The sequence below is a fragment of the Pantherophis guttatus genome, chromosome 5 (assembly GCF_059756535.1).
Source record: "Pantherophis guttatus breed Tessera chromosome 5, ASM5975653v1, whole genome shotgun sequence".
In the NCBI taxonomy this organism is placed as follows: domain Eukaryota; kingdom Metazoa; phylum Chordata; class Lepidosauria; order Squamata; family Colubridae; genus Pantherophis; species Pantherophis guttatus.
In genome coordinates, this window is record NC_142067.1 from 37,956,012 (window position 1) to 37,969,860 (window position 13,849).

Below are 13,849 nucleotides of genomic sequence, written 5' to 3' on the forward strand. Positions count from 1 at the left end.
TATATATATGGTTATTCTGAGTTCTTCAAAAGTAAAATGAATTACATTCTACTTAATTTACTCTTGACAAAGATAGTTGCTAGGGATATAACTAGAAGAGTTAGAGGCTTACTTGCAAAGAAAAATAACAACAACATATAAATAGATGATTACAAATCCCAAATTCATTATAGGCAAGTTAGATACCTAAGTTTGAGAAATTTTTAAGAACCCATATAAAACCTTGAAATTCATTGTTGCATGAGATTATGTGCACAGATCATTTACTCCATTTAAAAACCTCTAATTTACTGAGAGGAAAAGGAACCAACTTTCAACCTTAAATAGGAAAAGGGTTGGCCTGATTTATGCAATGCATGTGTCTGTCTTGTATGATATATGAAAATATCTCTTTTCTTAATGAACTGATTCATGTTCCAGATGAGGCTTGATGCATTTTGGACAGGTTTACACTTTGTGCCTTATGACAGTTTTAGTATACAGTCAGTAGAGATAAGTGGGAGGTGGCTAGAAGTCAACCTCTAACAAATTGCTGACATCCAAGCTGAGCCTCAAGCATTCCATGTGATTGATTTGGTTGTCTCTTGTGAGTGGAAAAACTTGCTGTCACCGGAGCTCCACTGTCCTGTCAACTTCCAGCAATGAATTCTGTTATTTTAATTTACCCTCACAATAAAGGGCAGCTTATTCAAAAGTAGTTCCTTTTCATAGTACACATCTTTTATGAATGTTATTCACTCTTCCTTAAAACATAATTTATAATAGCTCAATTAATATATCACTACCTAGAGAATAAGTGTCAAACTGTTCCTTCCTGAGAGGACATTTTATACAACACAACTAGGTTGCTGTGACAGTAGAAATGTGCAAGACTCTTCCTTTCATTTTTGATGAATGACTGATTTCTACATTCTACAGATACAGTATAGGATATATTTTAAAAATCAAATATTCAGTTTTTAAAATCAGCAATATTTAAAATGTTTCCAACTAATGATTTATGAATATAAACATTCCTGATTTTTTTCATAATTTTAACTGGCATAATTGTTTAGCAGTACCACCTTTTCCACAATAGCCTGTCTATGCAATCCTATCACATTTCCCTTTGCCCTTTACAGTCCTAATTATGCCTGCCTCCTCGTATAATTCATGTGATTTCTACAATATCTTTCCTTACAGATGATGTATTTATCCTTTGAAAATGTATGTCCTAATTGGAATGAATTAAAATACAATTTTATATTCACCTACATTGATGCATAAGTCATCTGGAACCAAATACACTATTTCTACAATAATTTCTCTCTAAATGCTTTTAGGATTACACTCCAGTCAATATAATATTTTGTGCCTTTGAGGTTTTGGCAGAATTTTTGATTCTTGGTGACTGCTTTGACAAATACCTGAAATTTTCTCAGTAAGATTTTGGAAGTGGTTTACCATTGCCTGCTTTCTAGGACTAAGAGAGAGTAAGTGGCCCATTTGACTTTGTGCCTAAGGCAGAACTAAAACTCATGGTCTCTAGATTTGAATATTTTACAATGCAAAGGGGAAAATACTCAGTACAGAGACATCCATTTTCAGTGGACATCCCACCATGTATACTTTCCCAGGTGAAAATTATTTCAAGGTACACTGCTATCTGTCATAAAGATTCTAAAGACTATAAACATAGATTTATAGGTTATAGACTATAAACATAGTCTTTAAGAAAAACTTCAGTGTTAAACCATCCAGTTTGTGCTTTTATGCCTGTATTGCTGACTGTGCTTTCTTTAGGTGATTGAAGATTTCAGCAGGAAAAGAGCCAAATTAGATTAAGTGTTCAGGTCATTACAGAATGGTAATCAATGAAAGCTCATTATGTCACATTTTTAACGGCACCAGGTGGGCATAAGAGTTCTTAATCAGTTGCTTTGGCACGAGAGTTTGTCCAGTGCCAGATCTATGGAAAACTGCCTTGATTTGACAGTGTGATGTCTAGAATAAATTATAGTGGCAGCAACATGCTATCAGTGAGACATCATTTCACATTAGATATGATTTAATATGTTATTCTACTAATACATTGTGACTGTATCTAATAATAAAAACAACCTTCACTTGCCAATTGAAACACTTCACTTATTCTATTATCATGTAGTATAAACATACTATGTTTAAAAACTTCAATTTTCAAGTCCACATTGTTACTATGCTTATGGAGTGATTGAATTATCAGAAATATATTTTCATGAAAGCAATGTGATTAGTAATAGAAATGTTTACTGAGGGAAGGATTTATAACTGTTTTTAAATACAGGAGCATCTACCTTATTTTAGGCAAAAATGATACACTCAAAAAATAATATTTTTCTTTATCCACCTAGCATGGAGGGATACATTCTTTCTCAAATGTTCTAAAAATAAAAACAATTATTCTTCAGCGTACTTGACAAACTTTAAAAGTTCAGCATAATCACTGGCTTCCAATTTTAAAGACGGTATTCCTTTAAAAAAATGTTCTTGAGTAAGCTCAGTTTCTGATGACTAATGAAACATATGCAGTTTTACTGGAGAATGTTTGTAGGTGGTTTGCCATTCTTCTTCAGTCTGTGTTATTTCTTTTAAATTCTTAGTCTAGCCTAATGGAGACTATTCCCTGCTAATCTCACAGAAGTCCTATCCAGGCCTAATTGTATTTAGCATCTGGGGCAAGACAGATGCTGCTATCTTTTTAGACAAAAATACTGCAGATAGTATGATGAATATATACACTTAGAGTGAGGTCTAGAACTATTGAGATAATTCTCACTCAGCTTAAAGCCATTGGGTACAATCTTGCATGAAAACCTACTTTACAGGTGATGTCAAGATAAAATTGGAATTGGGGAGTATGATGCTGGTTGCCTTAAACTCTTACAGGAAAAATTGTATTATGTAAAGCTAACAATGGAGACAATCAAACATCAATGTATTCTTTGAGCCTCCAGTTTTCCTATCACCTAAGTGCAAGTTTTCAGGGAGACTTCTGAATATGTTGGCATCATGGTTTGAATTTCTAGCTGTTATGATATCTCATTATATGATTTTTGTATTTTATATTTTGGTTTTTACTTGTTTTTATTTGATGTTTGCTGCCCAGAGTTGCCTCCAGGGAGATGAGTGTCTATATACACTTGATGAATAAATAAACTATAAATAGCAAATCAGGTTAACATTGACTAAACTTATGCTGTGCAAATATAACTTCTAGGTCTATAGCAGCTAATTAATCTATATTGAGATGACACAAGTACCAAGGACACCCACTTCATTTATAAACCCCACACTTAACCTAATTGGTCAATAATCCAGCCATAGCTCCATACTATTGAATTTGCCAGCAGATATTCATGCTAACCAGGTCAAAGGCTTCCATTTTAAGAGATACAGCATGTCTACACATTTAGGGCATTCTGCCCAATGTCCCATTAATATTACACCAGAAGAGCAGTAGTAAGGATTTATTAGATCAGTGCTCTTTTCCCATTGCCAGCCAGGCAGTGATGGACAAGACTAAATTCTACAGGCAATCAGAATTTTGAAAGCAAATTTTATGACTAATGTAATTACTCTTTTGTAACAGAGCACTTTGTAATTGCTTGCTAACTTTGCCTTTTTTTCCCTTTAGAGAATTGCCTAGGAAGGGCAGTGACACTATCCATTGTTGACTAAGTGTACCGGGTTCATATGACTGCTGAGAATAATCTGACCAACAGTTTGGATTAAAGCTGCCCCTTTCCTTCCCCTCACTGATTGCTTTATTAACAGGGTATTACTAACCCGATTAAGACCCATTATAATCTATACCTGCACTGCCCTAAAAGTCATTTAACTTTTCTCATTAAATTGAATGAAACTGATATTTAATCAACTGAATCTGCTTCTCACACAGCACTCTTTTTTTTTAGTTTAGTCAATTTAGAACAGACTTAGATTGTTGAAATTTTAAGTATTTTTAAGAGCAGGCTTAAACATGCTGTTTACCAGCTACATTAAATTAAGAATATTATTTTTATAGCTAATAAAATACACCCTATTCAAATAAGTGTGTTACAGTTTGCTGTTGGTGAAGCGGTAATACAATAATTCCTGCTAATTTCCTCTTTTTATGTATGTCAGTATTACCTTATATACAATTTGCACAGCACAAACTAACCTGTCCCCTTCAGATCCAATGCACTTATCAAAGATCTTGTTATGTCTGTTTTGGTGCAATAAACCATTTTCTCTGCATAGATTAGATGCTTTGTTTCCTACTATATGTGTCAGGCAACAACAGGAGCACATTTCAGCTTTGCCTGAATCTTCTAAGTGTGACTTGTCCATTGAACTTGGCAATGGTGAAGTGGATGTACTGGATGTTAGTTTGGTTTAGAAAGAGGAAGAAGAAAGCATGGAAGATACATTTGAATCCTGTGAGGGGAGAAAGTATAGGAAGGAAATTGAAAAACCTTTGCTTTGATTGTGTTAAGTATAAGTTGTAGCAGAAACAGGCTTTGATTGGCTCTCAAGACCCAGTTCCAATACCTTAACCACATTAAAACAGATATCTATAAACTGCTATTTCTTTCTTATCTTGAATAGCTAATAATTCCTGGCATAACTTTCTGAAGCTTGGTCATTTAAACAGAATACAGTATATGCTGTCCTGTGCTATACAACTGTATACTACAACAAATGACTGAATTGAAACGTTCAATGAAACTAATTGTTTTGTTCAAAATATAAGAAATTTTACATCTGTATGCAGTAAGATTTCTGCCACTTATACAGTTAAACCACTACCTGCTTGATAGGATGACCTTTTATTTTAATGTTTATTGTTAAAGCCACTTTCAAAAAAACTATATGGTATAGTAATGCAATTACATTAAAATTACATAAATAGAATATGAAACTACTATGCAGAACAAAACTACTTTGTTATTCCCAAAGGGTGACGTTATCTTTTATGTACACATAATTAATATTTCTGTAGGTAAAAGTTATTCAAGAATTAAAAGTCTGCTTCTGTTGAATAATTTGACCTGGACTACAGTCAATGTTTTATTAAAATGTTAATGTCATAGATTAGTATAAAATATAATGTGTGCACAGTAAATGGCAGAAATTCTCTCATGGTTGAGATATAAAACAGATTTTCCTCTCCAACAAAGGTATCGTATATAAAAAGATAATTTTATTTTGATTAATGACCAGCTTAAAGCAAGATATGTCAAAATGTAGCTGTGCAGATATAAAATGCTTAAGTACAAATAAAATAGGGCAGCATTGCAGCCTATTAACAGTAAGTCGGTGAACTAAAATGTATACTTAAAATTAGATAAGAGAAAGATTAACCATAAACCATTATATGTGAATTATAAAACTATATTCCCCATTTATAGTGCAGTGAATTCATAGGAAAAGATAAATCATACTGTATGATCAAAGTATCTATGATAATGAAATTAATCTGCAATTAATAATTTATTTATGCATGACTATCTTTATACACATAGACCAGAGGCCAGTTTTTTGCAGGAATTTTATTAAATCTCTTATACATTCCATGTGCTCCGATGCTGTTGGGTAAGTAAAATCTGTCAACATTTCTACACGGATGAAAGGCCTGAGTCATTGTCACTGTTTTCTATCAGGGGCTTTTGTTCTGCTTGAGTCCAGTCCACTATGCTATCTTTGGATCTAATGACTGGAATTTACCCAAGTGTTAATTGCCTTGATGATGTTTCTTCCACTGATTTTGGATTTTAAAATTTTCTTCACTTGATGAATTCACTTGTAACCTTTTTCTTGACTATCGTGTCATTAATGCTGTCAGGTTCAAGGTGCCCAAGTATTGGTATTGATCGTCTTCATTAAGATTCTTGATGTTATCTCCATAGGGCAACTTGATAGTTTTTGGGGAAGGGAGGGAGTTCCCCTATTGATGGTGAAGATGGTTGATTTGTCCAGTCCAAACTCTATTGCAATATCTTGACTGCTTATGTCATGAGTGTTGAGCAGGTCTGGGACATTGTGTAAAATGGAGGTGGAGGTTGAGAAGACTGCATGCAGTGGATGTCTGCAAGAGATCCCATGAAGGTATGGGAAGGTACGTGGGGTGGGCGAGTCAGAAAGAATACATGAAGGTGTCCAAGAGGATCAGGTAAAAGGACACAGTGGAGTTGCATGAGTTGGGAAAAATGCAGGGGTGAAATCCAACAGGTTCTGATAGGTTCTGGAGAACCGGTAGCAGAAATTTTGAGCAGTTCGGAGAACCAGTAGCGGAAATTTTGAATAGTTTGGAGAACTGGCAAATGCCACCTCTGGCTGGCTCCCAAGTGGTGTGGGAATGGAGATTTTGCAATATCCTTCCCCCAGGAGTGGGGAGGGAATGGAGATTTTTCAGTATCCTTCCCCTGTCATGCCCACAAAGCCACACCCACAAAGCCATGCCCACAGAACCGGTAGTAAAATATTTGGATTTCACCATTGGAAAAATGCATTGAGGTGAACCAAACGTGTGGGTCAGGGGAGGTCTGTGAGTGGCTGGCATAGTCAGGGTATATGGTAGTGTGCAAGAAGCACCACATGGGTTAGGAAATGCATGCAGGGAACAGAATAAATTAGAGGGGGTTATGTGTAGGGGATGACATTGGCCAGGAAAAGTATATCAAATCCCTTTCTCCCTTCCCTTCTCTTCCCTTCCCTTCCCCTTCCCCTTCCCCTTCCCCTTTCCCTTCCCCTTCCCAGCAGCCCAGTACTGGCAGCTTCTGTGTGGGAGAGAAACAAAGGATTGCAAAGGATTGCAAGAATCCTTTGGCTGAGAAACTATCAGGAAACACTGAAAATGAACATCACCTGCACATAGCAGTAGCACAACAGTAGCCAATAGCACTGAAGGAACCACAATTTTTCCAAATTTCATTTCCTTGGGAATCATCAGTCCTGTATTTTGGGTTCATTCTGAAAGTTAGCCCAGTTATGGTTCCTTGTTTAAAAAACTGTTTTCCTACTGCACTGTTGCACCCAATGGTCATTATGAGAATTTTAGTAATATAGATTTCAGGGCTGTTTAATTTTTTTTTTGGAAAAATCCAGTTTTTATTTCACTCAACACACATGGCTTGTGGAAAGCCCAGTGCAATTTTAGATTGTTCTACTTTAAGGAGAGAGGGATCTGAAGAGTAGTGAGAAGTGACTGGCGTATGGGCAGTGTAGTTGTTGCATACTGCATGAGATTCTCCTATCAGCCAATTCATATACTGATTTAGAACTTAGGAAGCATATGCAGTGGTGGGATTCAGCCAGTTAGCACCACTTCGGGAGAACCGGTTGTTAACTTTCTGAGCAGTTTGGCAAACTGGTTGTTGGAAGAAATCATTAGAGCAGAGAACCGGTTGTTAAATTACTTGAATCCCACCACTGAGCATATGTATTTGAAATAGATATATAACTTGGCTCTGTGAAAGTGGACACAAGTCAAATTTCTATAAAAAAAACCTTGTAATAGTGAATGCATTTTATATATGGATATAAAGTGGTAGATAGGCTAAGCTTCTGCTTTGATCAAATCACATTCTTGGTAATAGAAAGTCCTTTTTAAACACTATCTTTCTACACTCAGCTGAGCATTCCAGCAGTAGAAAGCACGATCCATTTGTAAAGCTGTGTTGTGATGTATGTAAATATCAGCTGTCACTGTGTAAAGTGCAGATGTCTGCAACAGGAAGCCCTTGTGTGCTTCACTAATGAGAGTTCAAGGTGTTTTGGAAGCCTGCATGTACAGTATATATGAAAGCTTCATGTTGCAGACTGTGCCTATAAGCAGCAATATATCCATTAACAATGCAGTTTGACTTTACAGAGGATAGAGGCTGCTGAATAGCCTTCATAAAGTTATTTTCAGTAACATTTGTTTCCCACAGGAATATTGCTGTTTGGAAGCAATATTCCAAACAGCCTGAGGAAAAGGTTTACTGTTTCTCAGTTTCATGTTTTGGCTATCTCTTTATCTCCATCTATCCTGTTCAATTTTCATATTTCTTCCTCCATTCCTTCCTTCCATCCATCCTTCCATCCTTCCTTTCCTTGCTGAAAAATTGAGGTCAATTTTTATTTTACCAAGTATATACCAAGTATGTAGAGTATATAGCAGTGATGGGTTTCAAAACTTTTTTCTACTGGTTCTGTGGGCGTGGCTTAGTGGGCATGGTGTGGCTTAGTGGGCGTGGCATGACTCGGTGGACGTGACTTGGTAGGCATGGCACTGGAAGGATACTGTAAAATCTCCATTTTCACCCCCCTACAGGGGAAAGTTACTGCAAAATCCCCATTTCCTCCTGATCAGCTGGGATTTGGGAGGCAGAGAATAGATGTGGGTGGGGCCAGTCAGAATTTTTATTACTAGTTCTCCGAACTACTCAAAATTTCCGCTACCGGTTCTCCAAAACTGGTCAGAACCTGCTGAAGCCCATCTCTGGTATATAGTAAGAATATCATGCTAATGTAATTCAGGTTCAGATGATGCCAGTCATAACTTAATCCTTGGTTAAATGTCATGTAATATTCATGGAAAAATCACTGTTTTATTTATTATTTGTATTCCAAAATTATAAAATGTGGTATATTTCTGAAGAGTTTTATACAAATAAATCCATTTTATAATTTTCTTTTAATGTACCGTAATATGCATTATACTTCTGAAATGCACCCTTCATAAACAGTAGCCTTTTAGTTTTTTAGTGCTTTATACACTAACAGATATGGAATACTGCAAGATAAACAAAATAACTTCCTGAATTAACTATTCCGCATTAACTTATTTGTGCAAGGTCAACATAGCTGTTTATTTGTCAAATGAAGCATGTGGTATGATCTAGCAGGAACTCCATTCTTAATGTTCTGAGTAGAAATACAATACTTAAGGAGAAGTTTATAGCAGTTCAATGTGCAGGGATTGAATGTTTTCAGTTCTTATGCTTAGTAAACAATAGACATCATGGTCAAAATGATCCTATATTTCCTTCTATTGTTTCCTTATTATATATACTTAAGGAGGGATTTGGAGGGCTGGGGGGAAGCAGCAGCTACAGTAATTGGAAATTGTAACTGTAGTAACTGGAAAACAAGAGGAATTATTGCCAGGAAGACAAAGTATGTCAGTGCCCTTAGGACAGTGTTCTTATCTCAATTAAATGACAATACATTTAATATTGTGCACACAGTTGTATATTCCATGATTCTGACAAAATGGCATCATCTTTAAGACCACATTTCAGTCTAAGATTTTTGTCACATCTCCATGTTACTAAAATTTCAAAACAGTGATAAATTTATTCTTCTATTTCTTTTCAAATAAGATGTTGGCAAACTTAAATCTGGTTATAAATCCTTTCACTGTATTATTTTTTAAAAAATATTGCCAACAATTAATTCTTCTCTAATAGAAATTATTTCAGAAATTGGTACTGCAAGCAATCTCATTAATATGAGAGATGAATTTTAAATTCAGTGGAATTTTCTGAATAAACATTAATATGATATCTGTATTTGATATTTTTTAAATCAAAATGTTCATTGTGACTTTTTTCGACCCTCCTGTATTTAAAATATATCATGACTTAATATGATGTGGTTTTCATTAAGGTGAAAGAAGTGATCCAATCTTACATAGTTTGTTTAACAAATCATGGTTTAGAAATCTTGACTATTGTGAAATGAGAACGAAGAAATTTTAGGAGATTAGCAATAGGTATAACACATGTTATAATTCTGCTGCTTAGTTGCCTAATATAAATTAGGATTTATATATATATATATATATATATATATATATATATATATATATATATATATATATATATATATATATATATATATATATACATACACATACACACATACATACATACGTACATACATACATACAGGTAATCATCTAATGAAATTGCAATTGGGACACAACTTTGCTATTTCTAATATGATGTCACATAAATTGCATAAATTAGCAATGGCAGTCCCAATTGTTCTGGTAACCCAAGATGTGTGGGTCATTAAGTGGGAAGTGAGATCTAAGTAAGGGGCATGTGGGTTCCATTGGGAGAGAGTCTAGGACGCCTAGCGCAGGCTGCATAGTAAAGACAGAACTTTGCATGGCATGACCTCAAAAAGATCATGGAATAGATGCACAGGTACACGTGATTTCAGGGAGGTGAGGAAAATAGGGTGAGGCATACATGTGATTGAAGGAAGCCATAGTAAAAGGTAGGACATGCATTATGTGTGTGTTTGAAGGGAGGCTGAGACTGAGGAAAGAGGGAGTAGGAAGCATGTATTTGTGTGTGCAAGTACAGGGAGGCTAGAAAAATAAAATGTGGACAGTTGTGCATAAAGGGGCAAAGGAGGGCACAATGCGTGTGAAGGAAGAAAAGCCTACCAACTTGTGACTTACCTTGCTGGTTTTCATTGACTTTGCTTGGGGAAAGTTGACAGGGAAGAGTACAATTGGCAATCAGATGACCACAGGTTGCTGCAACTAGTTGCAAATATGAGTTTGTTACTAAGCACCTGAATTTTGTTCATGTTACCACGATGCTGTAGCTTTGAGGATCAATCATAAGTTCCTTGTTCAACACTGTCTTATTTTCAAACAGCTGAGTCATAATTCAAGGACTACCTATAGAAACAACCAAAAGCTGTATTTCATAGTTCCTTTTAAAAAATAATAAAAATCAATATACATACATCTTAGCCTTTTTCTTTGAATCTAAATATACTCTATACCGTATCTAAAATATACTTTATATACAGAAAGATAATATGGCTCTGTAATCAAAGATAATTTTAAAAATCCATTATCCCTCTTCTTGAGAAGAAATATGTTTCATGATAAAGGTAACCATCTTTCCCTTATCCTTCATGATGTTCAGAAAAGAGAATCATGTGGCCACCTTTTCACGCCATTCACTTTCCAGGATTTAATTTACAATGTAATTAATGGCTTTATTTTTTTCCCCCTCCTGAGAATTGTAGCACTGAATGATCTTATTTTCACTTTGACATACAAAGGCAGAAGACTTGTAAGACAGACAGGATGGGGAGAAGAGATACAAATCAGACTCTTCCACTAAGGCTTGCTGGGACAGCAGGCTTCTAACTAGCTCATTTGCTTCATAATTGCTATCTTTATAGCACCGTAACTTAGCGATGCAGAAAACACAAAGAGATTGCAAAGTTTTTGCCTCTAGAGACAATAAACAGAATAATCTGGCTTTGTAGTGATGTTTCTTATTATATACTTCCCTTGTCTTCATTAACTGCAATCACTTGGCTTCCTGGTTCTTGCATTCTGCTTTTGTCTTTAGGTGGGCATTCATAAATATACAGTTATTATTGTGACCCTTTCAATCCTCAGAAGAGTTTTGAGGAGCTTGTAAGATTATACAATACAAATTCCCCTCATGTTTGAGGGGAAGGCAACCTCCATCCTGTGGAAATTTTAACATGGTCTAATATAAAACAAGTAAAGACTATCTCTTAAAATGTTAACATTTAAGGTTGATAGGATAAAAAGGATTTTGTTGTCCATTAAAATCACAAATCGGGCTAAACTTGAAGATGCTTAGACGGGAGTTACAGTCTGAATAGGCCACAGTTGAAAAGGCCATGATTTACTGGTACTTCTGCTAATAGTGGAAAAAACTTTGGGATTAATGAAGGTTGAAGCTTCATGGTACTTACGATTAACATTAAAGTGGGAGCTCTTTCTTTCTGGAAATATCTCCATTTTGATATATCTATTAGTCTCTAGACTAAAAGACACTAAAGGAAGGATGTGTGTGTGTATGTGTATTTCTGTATGTGATTAAATATATTTTGTAGATCGGAAAAATGGTTTTGATGGTCCTTTTTTTTTTAATATTGAAGAATTAGTGTGAGAGGTACACTCGAACTGAAGCCAGTAAAATTAGCTGTTATCTCAGGATACGTAATTCAGTTAATAAATAAAAGAGAGTTTATGGTCATTTGAGAAGAGGTAATGGCAGATGTCCAGCCACTGTGGCTGTATGCCCATCCCCAGGATTTACCCATTATAAATACTGTATTCTAATGAAGTATAGAGGCATGCAGTTACTTGCAGATTATGTCATTCTCACTTTTCACTTTGTATTAACATGATGTGAGGTGGTTTTGACTCAGTCTGGGCAATGAAAAAGACTAAAGGAGCATGCCAATGTTAATGAAACACCACCTCCTGGAGTTTGTCACTAACAGATTATACAAGCTAAGACACTATCCGCAGCAGTCTGTAAGTGCAAGAATCATATACTGAGAGATAATTTAATTTTGACCAGAAAAAGCTCATTGTGCTTTTGCTTATTTTCAGAATTATATGAACATTTCATTATTCACATTTTGTTATGGTTACTATGGCTTGCTTGCATATACTAAGATCAAACCAAAGTATGCTGGATCATCTGCAAACATTAAACTTTGCTAGAGAGTTGAATTCATTCTCAAGGACCACTACAGAACATAGAAATCAAAGCAATTTGAAAATGTAGAATTTTTCCCCCCCTTCAATTGGACACATTCTTTAGTAATGGTGCAATTATTAGCAGTTATAAGTATCATATTCCCTAGTTAAATGTTATATCTTTTTCTGCCTACCTCATTTCGCTTCTGTTTCACATTGTTTTAATTTTCCCAGCACAGAAATGGAGAATAAGTGAGAGTTCTCAAATGTCAATATTCAACAAATGAAAATGTTATATTTCAGTTTAAACCCCTATGTATGTAGATACTGTATGTATTTGTTTGCTTTATTTATTTAATTTGGATGCTGACCTACACTACAACAAGTTACACTGCTTTATTCAAATAGTTGACTAACTATACTTAGTAAATTTGAAAGATTGCAAGCTAGGAAATATTTGTGTTTCTGGAATAGCATTACAAATATAATCCATATTTTATTTGAGAAGTAATAATTTTCCCTATAAAATAAGATAGGATCAGATAATTTTTATTGACAAAATAACTTCAATTATTTATAGATAGAGCAAGGATCAAAATAATAATAGTGATAGATATGCAGACATGCTAAGTGAGCCTGAGAATATATGAGACTTTTCCGTTTCTTTTAAAACTATGATAATTTCGACTTGTCTCTGTCTCAAAATGCAAGAAAACCAAAAGTCAGCAGTGCAACTGGAAAGGAATCTTCTTCAAAAGAGTGGAATTCTGTAGTTTCATGTTATTTTAAACTAGAAAAAGAAGGTGATATTGCTGAATAAGATGGATTCTTGAAAGTAATTCCTGCAGTACCTTTTTCTTGATCAAGCCCACTTTAATGGGGTGACACTTCATGGATGCAGGGACTTTATAGAGGTCTGCTAGTTAATCTGACATTTCTTAGTCTGGACAATTTACTGAACAAGAAATAGTTATAATTTGCATATTCTAGACCTGTTATATTCCTAACATAAATACCTGTTTTATGCAAAGTTCTTCTAAGTCGGTACTGTAGCAAGAGTGCCTATATTGGTTTAGACAATAATTCATAACCCCCCTGGAAAATGGCAGAGATTAATGAGATTGAAAATATCCAAGATAGCAACCATGATTTTTTTATGCATGCAAAGCATGTGCAATGTAAATGAAATCTGAAACTTTAGCATTGATTAAGAAAAAAAGAGAAAGGAATAAAGGAAGGCTTAAATTAAGGCCCTGATTTTTGCCAATTCTACCGAATATAATTTAGAATTAATATACTTTGCTTAGAGTTAGGCAAAGTCATAAAGGGAATATACTTTGATACACTAAGACCAAGGCAAAC

The 13,849-nt window shown here is 34.9% G+C and overlaps 1 protein-coding gene across 3 annotated transcripts in view; it reads left to right on the forward strand.

Annotated features, from left to right (window-relative positions):
• EPHA3 (EPH receptor A3) overlaps positions 1–13,849 on the forward strand; it is a 211,484-nt gene that overhangs the window by 130,694 nt on the left and 66,941 nt on the right. The gene's annotated exons all lie outside the window — the stretch shown is intronic.